Source organism: Sarcophilus harrisii, chromosome 4 (genome assembly GCF_902635505.1).
Source record: "Sarcophilus harrisii chromosome 4, mSarHar1.11, whole genome shotgun sequence".
Taxonomy (NCBI): Eukaryota; Metazoa; Chordata; class Mammalia; order Dasyuromorphia; family Dasyuridae; genus Sarcophilus; species Sarcophilus harrisii.
In genome coordinates, this window is record NC_045429.1 from 216,443,604 (window position 1) to 216,457,262 (window position 13,659).

Genomic DNA, 13,659 nt, shown 5'->3' on the forward strand with positions numbered 1-13,659 from the left:
ACTTGGACAATTCTACTTCAGGAATTCTCTTCACACAAGCATCTAACCTTTGCTTAGTTAAGTTAGGAAAACTTTTATCTTTCTCCTTATGTTTATAAGACAGAAGATGACCTTAATAATAATGGATGAAAGTAAGAAGATGATAGCAATATATATACATACGTTAAGGAAAGGATAAACTATATATTTTTAAGTGAAATTAGATATAACCAATACCATCCATCCTAAGGGCCTGGAAACAGTCTAGACGTCACCTTCAGAATTTTCACAGATGTTTCTGTGTATCTTCTTCATCTCTTCTAATTAAATCTGCCTTTCCTCAGGCATCAGCATTCAATAGAAATAAAAAGCTATTTCTTATTCAGTTTTACCCCCATTTTCCTTAATTACTAGTACTGAAACATTTTCTGCTAATTTTAACTGCAGGTGTATAGTATTCTAGTCCTATTATGGCATGTGGGGGGATAGACTAGAATCTTTACCGACGTTTATAGCATTATTTCTTAAGGGAAAAAAAAAAAGTTTGATAATTCATATAGGCAATTTACACAAGAGCTTTTGGGGCAGCACACTGCCCATTATATCGTAGTGAAGATGCCTTCTTTCAGGTATAACTCTCCCAAGCAATGATAAACACAAACTTTCCACTTGTTTTCAGTGTTTCAGTATTGTGGGTCTGAGAATAGTCCCCCCCCTGTGAAAAACAGGAACTGTGCTTGTCTGTTACCGGTTCTTGTGGTCTATATGGCAACTATTTTGCTTTTTCAGAAGGGAGGGAAACATATTTAAAACTAATTGAATAAAAGCAGCTAAAACGGAGTGACCCTTGAGACGTGAGTACAGCTGCTCATCTCAGCGTAGCATGGAGAGTGAGTTGTTGTTTTATTATCATTTATTTAGCAGTGGTACAGATTTATTTAGCTCTAAACTGGGAAAACAGGAACTGTAACTGTTGAGGTGTTTCTCTTCATTAATTTGCATGTGCCCTGTTTGTATTTAGTGGGGAGGTGTGTGCACAATATGTATGCAAGGGTAATTTAGCACGTCAGCTATTTCCTACAAGTAGCTCTTGCTGACTCACTAGTCTGCTGCAGCTCTCAGCTGGCCTCACTGTAAACTGCCCACAAGGGAAGACCAAGACTTCAAGAACTCTGAGTGCCATGGAGTTGCTCAGGGGTTATTTTCAGTTCTGTGGTCACTGGTCGGCCGGCTTCTCTTCCTCTTCCAACAGCCAAAACACAGTCTTTTGGTTGAATAGTAGAACATCAGACTGTTGCCTATATTTCAGGCCATTTGTGAAAAATTATTAAGAAAACTGATTCTTGCCTCATCTTATTTTTCTTGGGATCCTGGAAGAAGAGGAAGGGGTGTGTATGTGTGTGTGTGTGTGTGTGTTTTCTCTGTGTCTGTGTCTGTTAGGGGGATGGGGAAGAGAGGGAGAGAAGAGGGATAGTTAGAACGGATACAGATGGTTTTCTTGCCTTTTCCTTATAGATTGACTGTGACTCTTACACATTAACGCCAGAAGGAACTTCCCAAAGCTATTCATTAGCTTATGTTTTCCTGGTGTGACACCTGACCCAAATCTTCCATCCCTGAAGGCAGGGCTCTCCCATTAGGAATACACAGAGGTGGTTCATTCATCTGCCAGCAGAGGTTATTTTGTGTTGTAGAAGTCTTTGAATAATGATAGGGTTAGATTATATCCGTGGTATTTAATGGGGGTAAAATAAGCTGACCCCAGTATCGGTCCATAGCTACTATTTGTTTTTAGTATTGCTTTCACTGTTATGTTTTCTGAGTTAAATGTTGGTTGGCTTGTTTTCATTGGAAAGTGTGAAATGTAGCTTCTTTGAGGTTTCCATGCAAATTTCCTCTTGTCCCTACAGATACATTCCATATCAGCCTAAACTATATTCAGATAAACGATTAGGTGAGATCAGTTAGCCCGAGACTGTATTTAGCTCAGAGGCGAATCCCTGGATCTTGTTTTGGTAGTTTTGATAAGCTTTTCTATAGCAGTTTTGACCAGTAATAAAGAGAAAAACCACACTGCGTGCTGTGTAACAAAGATGATGGGAGTTCTTGGTTTCCGCCAATAGAAATGACTCATCAGTATCAATAGAATTGTGACTTCTAATAATAACCCAGTTCAAGACCTTTAAAATGTGGTTTTAGCCCCTGCTGTTAGTGAAAGGTTGGAAAATATTAGTTTGTCTTTTTTTTTTTAATTCTTTGCGTCTCCTGATTTCACCCAAGTATAAAGTTGTTTTTTAAAATGGTAATTATCACACCACTGTTTTTCATCTTACTGTTTTTAGTTTCATTATGACCAAATAACCAAGCCCTGATCTTTTCATCGGTTAGAAATCTGTGCACCAAGCATCTCCCGATTGTTAAGGAAGTATTCTGAAGGAAATGTAGCTGAAAAGCAGGTCCTCTCTGAACCCAGAAAGAAAACAAAGGGCACACATCATCTGCCTCCTACTCTCCTTTTCCGTTTAGCTTGTCCTGGAGGCCCCTTAAGTAATGCTAACTGGTCTCTATCACCGTTTGAGTCATTGTCAAAGGATTCCTGGGGGAAGATTAACAGAAAATAAGAGTCAGAGAGGAAACGATAGTAAATAGAGCAATTATTAACCTTGGAAGAAATTTGCAGTTTTCTCTCTAATAGAACAATTAATACTTAGAAATATTGGAGTGTGTGTATATAGTGTAGTTCCATATAATGTCTGGTTTTTATTAAAGGTAGTTTTCTGAATATGTACTAAGTAATTTTCCAGAAATCACAAAATTTCAGGGTTGGAAGGAAGCTTAGAGTTATGTAATTCAGAAATCCTTAACCTTTTTGTGTCATAGATACACCTTTGGCAGTCTGCTGAAGTCTATGGACTCATTCTCAGAATAATGTATTTAAACACCTAAATATGTAGGATTACAAATTAAACCAGTTCTATTGAAATACAATGATTAAAACATTAAAAAAAAAAAACACATTCATGGACTCTACTTGAAGAAGAATCTCCTCTCTAGCTTAGCCAGCAAGTTGTCATTCAGTCTTTGCTTGATGAACTCTAGTGAAGAAGGGCACCTACTACCTCCCTGGACAATTTATTAAATTGTACACAATTCCAATTGCCACTTGGTAAATTTTTCTGCTTTGAGATCAAGTCTACTTGCAGCACTTATCATGAGCCCCCTACACACTGGGAGTCCCCCTTTTGAGATCATAGATTTAAAGTTGGAAGGTACTTTGGAGGCCCTTTCGTCTAATTCCCTCATTTTGTAAATGATAAACTGAATCCCAGGGAAGTTAAATTATTCTCATAAGATTACAGAGCGAGCATTTGAATTCAGGTTCCTCTGACTCCAGACCCAGTGCACATTCCACTGTACCATTTGGAGAATTCTAAATCTATCCCTTGATCTCATATCATAGTGAGAAAAAGAATGATTTATTTTTTAAAATATTGTAATATCAGTAAAGTCCATCAGTAGCAAACACTTAAATTATTTGTAGTCCTAAAACAACTCCTTCATTTTCTTACCCCTCCTTACTAATGAAAAGTCACAAATCTAACCTATTTCTAAGGTCTATCTAGGGAAGCAAGATATAGTGGATTACTAGATTGTCCCTCTGATTACCAAGAAAGGCATTACGTCTCAATGGCTAGTTTTCTGTTGCTTTTCACATCAGGAATTTCCAAGAGATCAAGAATTAACTGTTGCTATTTGTATCACCCACTGGGGAAGCCCCCCTCTCCAGGATCTGAAAAAAATATTACTATATTGACTCCCAACACAGGCTTGGAGTCAGAACATATCTGAATTGTGTCTCCATTATCAGAAGTCTATATTTCAAGGGAAAAGATAAATTCTCACTGTTTCAAACCCTTTAGGGCAATAATTGGAACAGCTTGGGGAGAAGTTCTTTATGTGAGTAGCCATTTTTGCATTTTGCCTCCTCTTCTTTTCATGTTCATATACTAGGTGTGTATGAGAAATGTGGGCAAAACAGTGAAGTGCTAACCTCATCTGTTCTACTATATGTATGACCTTGGACAAGTCACTATTCCTGTGTCTCAGTTTCCTTGTTTGCAAAATGAGTACTAGACATGACCATTGAAAAGCTTTCTAGTTCTAGAGCTAGGTTCTATGATTTTGATCCCTAATAAACTATTTTTAAAATCTAATTGTCTATAAGCTTTTTTTTTTTTTTTTTTTTTTTTTTTTACATTGAGATGAAAGCTGTCTCAGTAACCTCACTGGGGTCAAGCAGAGCCAGTTAAATTCCTTTGAAATACTGGAACAGCTTCCTTTCTCCCTCCTTCCTCTTCTCCCCTCCCCTCCTTTCTTTTCATTATTCTAAATAGCACCTGTTCTTAACGTTTATTTTCAAGTGGCAGAATATCTAGACTTTTGACCATTCTGTTCACCTTTCCCAAGATACTTCAATATTTCTATCTAGTTTAGCTGATAGTACAGAAGTTTCCATTCTATAATAGTGATGTTACCTTATTATCTTTAGGCCTCATCTCTTATTTATACATTTTTACCTGGTACATTTAAAGCAAGTTGACAATTTCAGGAGACATAGAACCTACAGACTTTTTTTTTCCATTGCAAATCCTCCACCTTTCAAAACCATTAATATTTTACTATCTTGGTTATGGACTGTTAAAGTCAGAATACTTTTCACTTTGCTTCTAGTATGCCTATTGAACTGGACAACAATATCTTGTGGGTATATATATATGTGTGTGTGTATATCTATATATAATATATATATTTGTTTCTTTATGTATGTATGTATATACATATTATGTATATAATATGTATAATATGTTCCTTTTTACCAGGTAGATGGAAGATGGTGCTGCATTTAGGGTCCCAGCACCTGAGTAAGAATCTAAACTCTGCTAGTTCCTTCCTGCTTGACCTAAGACAAATCATTTACCAATTTGTGCCTCAGTTTCCCCATCTGTAAAATGAAGGGTGATTGGTCTAGAAGACCAAAATTTGTTTTCTATATCTATGACCCTATGAACATAGTATATTTTAAATACATGTTTGTTAGATTGAATGAGGAGACAAATTATTCCAGAGTATGTCTCAAAATTAGAATTTATTACTTGAAATTTTGTGTTGATCTTACTATATTTTTTAAGCTTAAAGTCCCAACTAAAATTGGGGCTTTGTTTCATTCTGTTCTATAGAAAGTCTTTCCAATCCTTCTTAATTTTACTGGTTTTCTTCTGTTAATTTTTTTCTTATTTATCCTATCCAAAACTTATATGTACATATTTGTTTCCTTATCCTTTTGCTTCTTTTTGCATCCCCAGCATTTAGCACAGTGCCTGGCATATATTGTTGTTGTACAGGTACCAATGTTCAGTGCTTAGGGTGCTAAACGTGGATTCAAGAAGATGTGAGTTCAGATTTGGTTTCAAACACTTACTAGCTCTGTGACCCTAGGCAAATCACTTAAACCTATTTGCTCAGTTTCCTTATCTGCAGAATAAGCTGGAGAAGGAAATGGCAAATTGTTCCATTATCTTTGTCAGGAAAACCCCAAAAGGGGTCACAAGTTGTCCAACACAACTGAACAACTAGAACTTAATAAATGTTGTATTGATTGTCAGGCTATATACTCTATTTCATTCACACATCATTATATAAACCAGTGGTTCTCAAAGTATGGTCTAAAGAATCCTGGGGATCTCTGAAATTCTTTTAGAGTCTACAAATTCAAAAATAGTTTTTATTTCCAATATGGTAAATGTCTATAAATATAATCCAGATAAACAAAAACGCTTTGGAGAGATTCAATAATTTTTAATAGGATAAAGATACTGAAAACAAAAGTTTGAGAACCACTGATATAAACCCTCAGTCTTGTGTTCCTTATACAAGCCTCAGTCTCCAATATATGGTTTTTTGTTGTTGTTTATGCATTTACACAAAGTAAGAGTTCTCTCCTTCCTTTTTTTTGGTCTATCTCAAGTTTCTGTGGGGTTTTTTTCTTCCTCTATCACAGATTTATATAATGTTAGATCTAAAAAGGCCTTAGATATTGCTTAGTTTACTTCCCTCACCCCACCCCCATTTCACAGGTGAGGAAACTGAGGTCAGGGGAGATGAGTAGTCAGCCCAAAGTCACTAAGTCTCAATGATGTGACAAAATGCAACATAACCAAACATGGTTAGTTTTCCTGTTTTTTAATTACTTACAGTGTCATAAAAGAGTACACTTGATTTGATGAGAGGAGTGGTGTTATAATATATTTCGGGGAGGCCAAAATTTAGACCATAAAAGTTTTTAGAACTTATGTTGATAATTTTTATAATGGCAATACCCACTTCTTCCTGCATTTAATTGCTTTCTTCCCCTCCTCAGTGACTCAGAAGACTCAGAGGTATTTTGCCAGATAGGCAGGGCAGGGATGAAGGAGAGCTGCCACAATACACCCCTTCTGACTATAAAAGCCCACAGGGTAGAGAGGAAGGGTATAGAAAGCTCTTTTTATCTTGTATTGGTCTCTAAAGCCTACAGGAAGGTCCAAGAATGCATCTGTTTGTTGGGAGGGAGGAAAAGAAACATAGAGTAGGCAGGGTGAATGGGGGTCACCCTAGGTCTCCGGAGTCACAGGCCACAGGGGTTATTTGTTCAAGCTATGAACAAAAAATCTCTCTAGAATATCTAATTCAACCCTTTGCCCAGAGACCTCCAGGGATAGGAAATTTATTTTCTTCTGCCTTTATCCATTGCCTCTTTACACTTCTCTAATTTTTGAAAGTTTTCCTTTTATTTATCTATTATCTGATAACTGCTTCTCAACTCATTCCTCCTCTTCTTTATTGAAAACCCAGGTTTGAGAATTATCTTCATAGGCTTGATCCTGGGCAAGAATGCATTTAAATACTCCTAATCTCAATTTCCTAATCAGCAAATTTAGGGGAATGCTACTTGTTCTATCTTACAGAATCATGAAGAAAACACTTTGCAAACCACGAAGCTTCACATAAAAGAAAAGTTATTGTTAGCCTGCTTAATTCTAAAGCTCTCTTGAAAAGCAAACACTTCCAGCACCTGTATTTTAATAGTTATTATTTTAACAATGGACCCTGATGAGACAATTGGCCTTGATAAAGCAATCCTTAGTAACTATATAATCTTTAAAAATGGGAGTTTAACTATTTTTAATTCTTTAGGGTGAACATATCTTAAGCAGCTCTGTCACTTACATCATCATCAGACAGCCATGTTGGACACTGTCCAATTCTCTGAAGTGTTTTGCCATTTCCCCCCCACAATTGTTTATGGATTAAGGAAACAAAACCAAAAGAACTGCCACAGAAAGCCAGAATCTAGAGGGCTTTTTAAAAAGTCAGTCCTGAAAAAGGAGGGACCAAACAAAGCAAAAATAAAATACCCAATTCAAGTGCATGCACACACCAGATCACATCAGAATCTGCTTTTAAGTCTAATTCCTCTGGGCTGTTTGCCAAAAGAAAACAGACTTGGAGATGTGAATTAGCCAGTGCAATGACCAAATAACTCTCTGTTGCTGCAAATAACTCTTTGTTGCAAAGAGCAATGACATTTCAGATTATTTTCTACAAGCGTTTGGGCTCTCACTAAAGCACATTTCTAATCACTATAGGTTTTTACTGTAGAATTTAGCAAATATGGCATTAAGTTTGAAGTATTCTGTGGATATCATATGAAAAATTATATATCCTGGATTGAGTAAGATTGCCCCAAAGCTAAGAATTTCAGGTCATTAAGAGCATGAAAGTTTGGATCCAAGAGAAGTATCACTTACACAAAGAATAAATCTTTATACTCCAACAATAAGTCAAGAGACCACTCTTAATTGTGTGATGGTGGCACTATACTTGACATTGAGGGATACTGAGAAAAATATAAGATATACTCTCTGCCCTCAAAGATTTTACAGTCTTTTTGTGGAGACAGCCCAAATATGTGAAAAAATAAGTCATAATAGGAGAGATAATACTAAGTAAAATAGTTTAAGAAGCATTGAAAGTCAAAAGCCTTCTATTTTGTATTTTCTCAGACTTCCATTGGAATCTTTGAAATTTTTTGCCATAAAAAAGAAGTCTTCATCCTTGGCAAGGTTGGGAACTACTGGGGTGGACAATAAAGGTTATAGGGTTTCAAACGAGGGAAAGACTTCTGTAAAATTGGATGACTCCACAGAGGAGAGGTTTATAGAAAGGGTTAAGTTTTGAATAGAATTAATGGAGTGAAGGGGCTTTCTAAAGAGATTAATATGACATGAGTAAGAGCCCCACCTTGGAAAAAGTACAAAATGTGGGAAACAAGTTTATTTTAAGGGACAATTTTAAGAAGATTTCATCTTGCAGAGAAATTGAAATCTTTATTTGGAATCTTAAAAAAAATATATTGATGTTTTACAAAGCAGTGAGCAATGTCCTTTTAGTGATATCTTGCATTACAAAATGATTAGAAGAGAGCTTGTCCTAGGAGGGACACAAAGGTTATGTCTTTATCAGAAAACTGCCCAAATAGTACAGTCATTTTAGAATCTTATTTCAGTACATGAAAGCTGTTTTTGAAAAAGCAGTTGATATAAATAGATATTGCTGGAATTAGACACATTTAGCTTTTTTTTTTTTAAAGCTAATACTTTAAATTTTTACTTTTTAAACAATGGAGATTTTTGTAAGAAAATTTTATGGAGAGAGTGATGATTTAAAAAAAGATCCTAAGTCTTCAAGAAATTTGTGGACTTTTCAATAGGTAATATTATCCAAATATTTAAAATAAAGGACTACACCTTCTCATAGTACAACAAGGAATTTATCTGTTAAAAATATGCAAGTCCACAAATTGTAACAGTACATCTCCAATTCTAAAGATCGTTTTAGTCGTTTGTCTTTCTGTAAATACAGTTCCTGCTGATAGATGGCTGTGGAAGGCTGATAGGAAGTTGAATGAAAGAGAAGCTTTTAAAGATTCTAACCAACTATGAATGACTAGGGGTAATTTTTTAGTTAATGAGGAGGGGTTTGGAATTGAGGGGAGAAAGATGAAATTTAAAATTTTAATATTAAAACTACTTTTGGGGGAACTTTGTTAAACTTTCTCTTGTATCTGACTTTATTTAGGGTTATTTTCAGGCATTGAAATGTGCATTTTTACGGAGGAAACAATTGAAGATTTCTTTGTCTGCTTTTAGACATTTAAATTAGACTGGTATATTGAGGGACAAGCTTGGAGAACTTATCTAATGACAACTCATACTTTTTAGAAATAATGGTTTGGGAGAAAAGATTATTTAGATTTGAAGGAATTTTGCAACTAGACTAGAAGTGAAATAAGGTGCCAAGATATACCTATTCTAGAACAACTCTCTCTGATGCAATTTCTCTAATTGTAAATTAGAATAAAACTCTTTAATAGTGCATTTAGCCTGTGACCTCAATGTAAAAAAGAACAATATTGTCATTAATACATTTAAATGATGTCTATAATTCAAAGTCTTATGTCAAAGTTATAACAGCATTAACCCTATTTTTCTTTTTCTTCTTTTCTTTCTTTTTTTTTCTGGTATGGGGTGGGGAGGATCTGAGTCTGAGATGTCATGGTGTGGGAAAACTAGGTAAAATTCCCACCACTCAAGAATACCTGCAACTGATCCATAATGCATAATCTTAGAGATTTACCTGGGAGCTCTCAGCAACTAAGTGTCTTGTTTGGAGTTATATGGCTAGTATATGTCAGAGATAAGTTTTAAATGCAGTGGTCCACATTCTGACTTTTTATCTACTGTGCCACATAACCTCTATTTATAAATATCTGAATTGGGTTTATATGTGTATATGTAGAAATAAATAATATTGGAATATTAAGGAATATTCTTGGTCTCTAAATACAAAATTCATTTTTCCTTATGAGAAAATTACTTTGAAAAAACCCACATTTTCCTATAATACCAATTGAATATATATTAAAGGAAATGAATTATAGACATGTGAGCTTAATCCAATTTTAGTTCATTCCATCCAAATTAAGTATAAAATTAGAGTGTCTAGAGGGGAAAACACACCAAATTTTTTTAAGCCATATTTAAAAGAGCAGGTGTCCCTGACAATGATTTGCTTTGCAGGTGCTGTTTTATTTAACTGCTTAAAATAGTGATTAAAAATTATTCGGGTGAAACATAAAGCAAAGTTACAAAAATGACTTGTAAACACTTATTCTCATTTTTTTCTCTTTTCTTTCTGCTTGATTTAAGTCATTTGAAATTCTGAAACAACTCCACTTTCCCAATTGCCCCCACCACAAACAAACAAGTTTTAAGCCTGTGTGAGGTTTTACATTCAACAAACTGCAGCCTTTTTCTTTGTAGGGTAATTCAAGATCATGGGGATCTGACTCCTCCAAACCTGATTCTAAGGAGATGGAAAGTATTCGCTGCTTTTGGATCTGCAGTAATCACAGAATATAGAACTGGAAGAAACCCTACCAGTATTGACTTGAGCTCCTTAATTTGACAGCTGAGAAAGCTGAGAGGTGAAGTACCCTATTACCGAAGGTCACCCATGTAGTAAGAGCTAGTATGTTAACTCCCAAAGCCCACTCCACCGCACTATAATTATGGTTAAATTTGCCATCAAATAATGGAATTGGGATTCTTTGAATCAATTAAACTGTTCTCCATATAAGATCCCCACAAACTTAGAATCCATGAAAATTGACTCAGTGACGCTCAGAACAGGTATAAAGTTCTGCAACTTCAGCCCTTTAAATGCCTGCTTCTGTATAAGGAGATTTTTTCATCTTAAGATGCAGAGGTCATGTCCTTGGTCCGCAGCAGTTTCCAGGGATTTGTGGGTACATTTGTGAAGGGGGGACATCTACCCTTACCTATGCTGCAGGTTTTAAGGGCAGTTTTTAAATAGCATGGGTTAACTTCAAGAAGAGGTTTTTCCCACTGCTCTTTCTCCTCCTTAGGTTGATGTTTCTGATACATTTTTTTATACGTTAGCCGATTGTGTGTGCGTACTTTGTGGCTGGGGAGATGCAGCTGGAAAGTGTGTGGGGGATTGTCTGCTTCCTCTGAGACTGATACAGGTGGTCAGGGGGGTGGGGAGGGGAGAGGCCATGAAAAAGGTATGACACCCACTTCCTTTGGCGTATGTTGTGATGTACTCTCAACCCACCATCCCCTACTCTAGTCACACTTGAACAGGATTTTCTTGTGGTAGTTTTTTCTTTCGTTGCTACTGATTTGCCTATTGGAGGTTTATGACTAAGGCTGTGGTCAAAGATTCCCTATTTAGTTATGAAAAATCTTTCAAATTATCTTGTGTTGCTTTTCCTTTTTCTTTTTGCTTGTGGCTTTTTTTGCTCTTCATATTTTCTATAATATGCAAAAACTTTCCATAATGCTAATAAAAATAATAATAATCTAGAAGTGCTAGTCTCAGATTGGTAATAAAGATAATATAGAAATAATAAATGAACTGATAACATGGAATCCCCCCCCCCCCAATCAGTTTCTTTTTAGACAGATTCCATTTGACCAAATGTAATATATGATTAAAATCATTGATAATTATTCAGAATTGACACAGGAAAGTCTGGCTTCTTTGAATATTGCCATGTGGCTGTCAGGTTTGGAAGGTTACTCATTTATTCAATCATTCTTTCAGTGATTGTTTATTAACATTTACCATGTAGTGTGCACTTGAGACATTACACTATGTTGGATCTCCTGCTTCTCTTACCATTCCTTTTCTGTTTCCCTGGCTATTTATTTCCCCTCCTTCTTCCCATTCCGCGCACCAATCTTTCACTGTGTACATTTCCTAAAGTCCCATCTTGCTCATTTGCTTCTGTAATTACCACTACCATCTCAAAATTGATAATTCCCAGGGCTGCATCTCCAGACTTGACTTCTCTTATAACCACATTCCCATATTTCTAACTTTCCAAGTTTTCCTTTTTTCCTAAGATTTAAAATAGGACTCATCATCCTTACTTATGTAATTCTGCTCCCTGTCCCAAGTGACTTACCTTTCTTTCAACTTATAGTAATGACAGATCTTTTTCTAGTCACATAGGCCCTAAACCTTAAAGTTACCTTTGTATCCTCCCTCTTCTTTAATCTATCAATTCAATCAATCACCAAGCCTTTCTAATTATTTCTCTGCAATCTCTCATTTCCATCCTTTTCTTTCTACTCTTCTTCCTGCAGCCTAATCCTGGAGTTTATTATTTTGTATCTGGATTATTGTAATAGTCTCCTTTTTCCAATTCTAGTTTCTCCCCCTACACCAAAAACTGATTTTTTTTTTGGTTCATAGTTAAGTGATAACTGAAAAGGAACTAGCAAAGGAAATGGTAATAAGAGGAGGAGAATGAAGCTACATAGTGACATAACACAGAGAGAGAAAAAATTCTTAAGAAGGAGAAAATACTCAGTAGTATTGTATAGTACATTAGAGTGACTGAAGAGTGAAGACTCAGAAAAGATTATTGCATTTGAAAGTTAAAAAGTCATTTCCAATTTTTCAGAATGTGGCAGAACTTGAGCAATGGCTCTGTAAGCCAGATTACTCAGGTTTAAAGAGAGAATGGGAGTCATTTAGCTGATCTACTTTAATGGATTTGAGCCACACCTTTCTAGAAAAGCTAAATTTTCTATTTAGTTCATTTAAAAGATCACACTTTGAAGAATCCAAAATTTGTAACCTTTCACTGGCATATATCAAAATCTTTTCACATCTTAGTTAAGTTTGTAATTTTTTGTGTGTCATGGATCCCCTTTGTTGTCTGGTAAAGTCTGTAGACCTTTTCTCAGAATAACATTTTAAAATACATAACATAAAATACATAGAATTACAAAGTAAACCAATTATGTTGAAATGTATGTATCAAAATATTTTTTAAAATAATATCTTTCAGATCCCAGGTTAAAGAACCCTTGCCCTGGTTAATATTTCTTGTTGATTTGCTGTGGTCATAGCATCTCATCACCTCTTGGCCAATCTTGTGGCAAAGAGACTCTCTAGACTGGATAGGCTGGTCTGGGAAGGACAAGTTCACAGTTTGTCCTAGGTCCTCTACTTGAAGCTTTTCCAGCTTGATGTATCACCTGCCTGAACTTGCTTCATCTGTCATGATCTTTAAGAATCTGGTGCTACCTCCACACCATGATGAAGTCATCCAGTGGATCTGTAGTAGAGAATAACTTAAGCATATGAACATCGTTTAATACATGTCCAGTAGTGGATTGTAGGATGTTGTTTGGTCCCTTGCTGATCTATACCTATGATTTCACTGGTATTAGTAACTCCAGGTGAGGAAACTCCTATTATCAAAGAAGGTCTGGAACCTTCTCTGCAACCCACGCTCTTAGAGAACTATCTGGTGTACTGAGAGAAATTAAGTGACTTGTTCAGAGTCACACATGCAGGATGTCCAAAGCAGAACTCGTCAGTTCTTCCTGACAAGGAAGTCAGCTGTCTTGCCAAGATACCATCACTGCAGGAATCATATTCTTTTTCCTTTCTTCATATCCCTAGGTCTTAGCAAAGTTCTTAATAAAATACTTCTTGGCTTGAATAAATGAATGAACATTTATTAAGCACTTACTATGTGCC

General features: G+C 35.8%; 1 protein-coding gene across 3 annotated transcripts in view; it reads left to right on the forward strand.

Annotated features, from left to right (window-relative positions):
* BACH2 (BTB domain and CNC homolog 2) overlaps nucleotides 1-13,659 on the forward strand; it is a 416,861-nt gene that overhangs the window by 11,865 nt on the left and 391,337 nt on the right. Inside the window, exon 2 of one of the 3 annotated variants that reach the window (XM_023503111.2) lies at nucleotides 10,401-10,564. The exons of the other annotated variants lie outside the window; for them this stretch is intronic. The gene's annotated coding sequence lies outside the window, so the exon portion shown is untranslated. The remainder of the gene's footprint in view (nucleotides 1-10,400; nucleotides 10,565-13,659) is intronic. 3 annotated transcript variants of the gene reach the window in all.